We start from the raw sequence: 3,789 nt of genomic DNA, 5'->3' as shown, positions 1-3,789 counted from the left end.
AGAGTGAGACTCCTATCTCAAAAAAAAAAAAAAAAGAAAAGAAAAGAAAAGAAAAAAGAAACAAAAACAAGCTAGATAACCAGAAAATATAACATCCACTAAAAAGGAAAAAAGATGTTATTGAGTTCTACTTTGTGTTAAATATCTCTGTGTGCTGGCCATGGAGATGATCAAAACAATAAAATGTCAAAAGGTGCCCATGGTCCATGGGGATGGAAATATAAAGAAATCATCATAACACGGTTTCAACTCTGCTCTGAGGGAAGATTGAGTGCCCTGGAGTGCTCGGGGTGGCAGTCAACCTAGGGCAGGTGGAGTGGTCAGGGAAGCTTCCCCGGGGAGCTGAATTGAGGATAAATTAAAGTTAGCCTGGCAAAGCGAGGTGGTCCGATCTGTGATTTCAGTTACGCTTTTATGATATGCACACCGTTTAACGCTTGTGCGGGCAAGGCTGTTGACTTTTCTCTTTGTGATTTCTTCCAGAGCTTTTACGCTCGTAAAGCTCCCTTTCCGCAAGAGGTCTGATGATTCCATTTCTTCCTGTTTTTCCATAGTTCAATTTATTTTTACATTTAACTCTTTAATTTACCTGGAAATCATTTTGATGATTGACAGTGGGATGAGACCCTGGTGGAAGGATGAAGAGGCAGAAACAGGAGGAAGCATCTTCATTCTGCTGCCCTTCTTCCTGAATGCCCACCATTCTTGGTGGCTCTGGGGCTCCCACCAGTCACCTTCTCCCCTCCCTGTGGTCGTTTCAGTGATGGATGAGTGAGAGGGTGTGTGGCTGTGGCCCTGGGTGATTGGAGGCGATGGTCCAGTAGACCATGTTGGTCTGAAGTAGGAGGGATGCAGAGCAGACTGGTGTGAGGACTTGCGGCATGGGCACTGGGCAGGACGGATGTAGGTGTATGTCCCACCGCTCTCTGTCCCTCCCTGCTACTGAAGCGCTCACTCTCCATCCTTGCCCCCCTTCCTCCCTCCCTGTTGCTAATTTTAGTTCTCTGTTCATCTGTTTGTTTTGGGCTGTGTTCCCTGCTGGACTGTAAGCTCTTAGAGGGCACATGCCATGTCTGTTTTGCTCAGAACAATGGGCACTGGCCTCTTCTCAGTGCCTGGAGCAAGGACTGGCACAGAGGAGGGGCCCAGTGAATATTGGTTGGATGAGCAAAGGGAAGAAATGGCCTCTTCATGCCAGCCCCACAGGGGTGTGGCATGTAGGAAGCTGGGAAGAGTGGTCATTATGAACTGTCTGCTCCAAGGCCTGGAGACAGATTGCTGGATAGGGGACTGAGGATTCAGAACCCCCAGTATGGGTCGCCTTCTCAAGGTCTGATCTTTGGGCTGAATTTCATCAGTAGCAGGGAGGCTGAGAGGCTGGGAGTCTTCCCTGCCCAGATGCCTTTTGTAGCTGAGGTCCCAGGACAGGGGCAATGGGCTGGGCCCAAAGGAATAGGGCTGGGGAGACAGGGCTGGAGTCCTGGAGGCGGCTGCTTCTGATGAAGCTTAGTCTCAGGGGCTCAGAAATATGCATTACAGCCAGGAGGAGAAGTAATTAAGTCAGAGAGCAGCAACAGGGAGGAAGGGAAGCCCCATTTTCTCAGGAGTCTCCAGGTGCAATTAATAAGGGCAAGGGAGGGGAGAGCTCTGCCCAGTCTGGTGATATTGGTAATAGAGACATGCCTTCAGGGCCATGGTCACCACGTCTGTGCTGACCACCAGAGAAGGGGTGGACACAGGGGCCCGAGGAATGTGTTAGCATCTGGCTTTATGAGGCCAGGGCCAGAGCAGCCTGAGCTGAGCCCTGGTGTTGCCGTTGACTCGCTGTAGGAACTTGGGCAGGTTGCGTAACCTCTCTGAGCCTCAGTTTCCCTATGAGTAATGTGGAGCTAATAATGTGGACCTCATAGGATTGCTGTGGGATTAAATGTAAAATGCTTAGCAGTCTGCTTATCATGCAACAAATCTGGGATGATAGAGCTGGGATCCCAAAAATAGTTTGTGACAGCTGGTGCTGAGAATCCACGTGTCAGCAGGTATGTGGGCAGAGGGCAGGTATACGCAGGCTGCCCTGATGGTGGCCCCTGGTTTCTGAGTCCTGAGGCAGACAGCAGCCCCAGGAAAGGTATAATGAACCCCTGCTCTGTGCTTTTTCTCCGATGCCTGTGGTCCTTACACGACCTTGCAAGGCTGTTATTGTTCTTTCCGTTTACAGATGAGGAAACCAGGGCTTGGAGAGGCGAAGTGACTTGCTGAAAATCAGTAGGCTGTAGAGCTGTAATTTCAGTTCAGGCTTGTCTGGTGCCATGATATTCAAATTATCCTTTCCTTTAAGCTACAAGGCTACAGAACCTTGGGGTGCACAGGAAGCCACATGACCCAGTCTTGGGGTGAACCATGGAGAGCAACGAGCACTGACCTCTCAGGCACACCCTATGCCATCTGTCTTGAACATGCATATGGGCACAACGTCTTCACGAAAGAAAGACCTAGCCGCTCACCCTCTCTCTTTTTTTTTTGGAGACAGAGTGTCACTCTGTTGCTCAGGCTGGAGTGCAGTGGTGGGATCTCAACTCACTGCAACCTCCGCCTCCAGGGTTTAAGCAATTCTCCTGCCTCAGCCTCTTGGGTAGCTGGGATTACAGGTATGCACCACCCCATCCGACTAATTTGGTATTTATAGTAGAGATGCGGTTTCACCATGTTGATCAGGCTAGTCTTGAACTCCTGACCTCAGGTGATCCTCCCACCTTGGCCTCCCAAAGTGCTGGGATTACAGGCATGAGCCACCGCCCCTGCCCAACATTTTCATATATAGAATACCCCTACAGACCTTTCTTCCTGTGTGTAGATATATGTTTTACAAAATTGGAATTATTGTATATAGGTGTTTTTGTATTCTGCTTTCCTCCATAAAACCATATTTCATAAATATTTCCATGTCATTTAACATTTTTCCAAAACATGATATTTAGTGATTCCATTGGAATATTACACCTCATTTATACTATAATTTTTTCATGGATATTTTGGAAATTTGTGCTATTTCCTATTTTGTGTGTGTGCTACTGTTAATCACATTGATGAATAGCCTAGTGCTATCTCTGGATATATCCATTGGTTACATTCACAAACATGGAAGCCCTGGATTGAAGGATAGTACATTTGCCCTAACCCAGCCTCCTGTGAGGCCTGTTACAGTCTCACCAGTGAGAGGGTTACTGTGTTGTGAGGGAACTCACCATGGCCCAGGCAGCCTTGGGCATTGTCATTTAAAAACATCTTTATGGCTGTAATCCCAGCACTTTGGGAGGCTGAGGCAGAGGATCTCTCGAGGACAGTTCCAGACCAGCCTGTTCTATGAGTATAGTGAGACCCTGTATCGACAAAAATTAAAAAATAGCTGGGTGTGGTGGTGTGCACTGTAGTCCCAGCTATTCAGGAGGCTGAGGTGGGATGATTGCTTGAGCCTGGGAAATTGAGGTTGTAATGAGCTATGATCACGCCACTGCACTTCAGTTTGGGTGACAGAGCAAGATCTTGTTTCATTTATTTATAAATAAAAAATAAAAGTAAATGGGAGTCTCTCTCATTTTCTTATTATTTGTAGGTACTCTTCATATATTCCAGATCTTAGTGCTTTTTTGGTTGTGTATGTTGTGAATATGTTTTCTTAATTTTGAGAGTTGCCTTTTAGTTTTTTATTACATAGATAAGTATTACATTTTAATGTCATCAAATTTATAAACCTTTCCTTTATATTTCCTTTGTTTGTATATTTAGAAGAGC

The sequence above is a fragment of the Rhinopithecus roxellana genome, chromosome 19 (assembly GCF_007565055.1).
Source record: "Rhinopithecus roxellana isolate Shanxi Qingling chromosome 19, ASM756505v1, whole genome shotgun sequence".
Taxonomy (NCBI): domain Eukaryota; kingdom Metazoa; phylum Chordata; class Mammalia; order Primates; family Cercopithecidae; genus Rhinopithecus; species Rhinopithecus roxellana.
Note: the sequence above shows the minus strand (reverse complement) of the source record.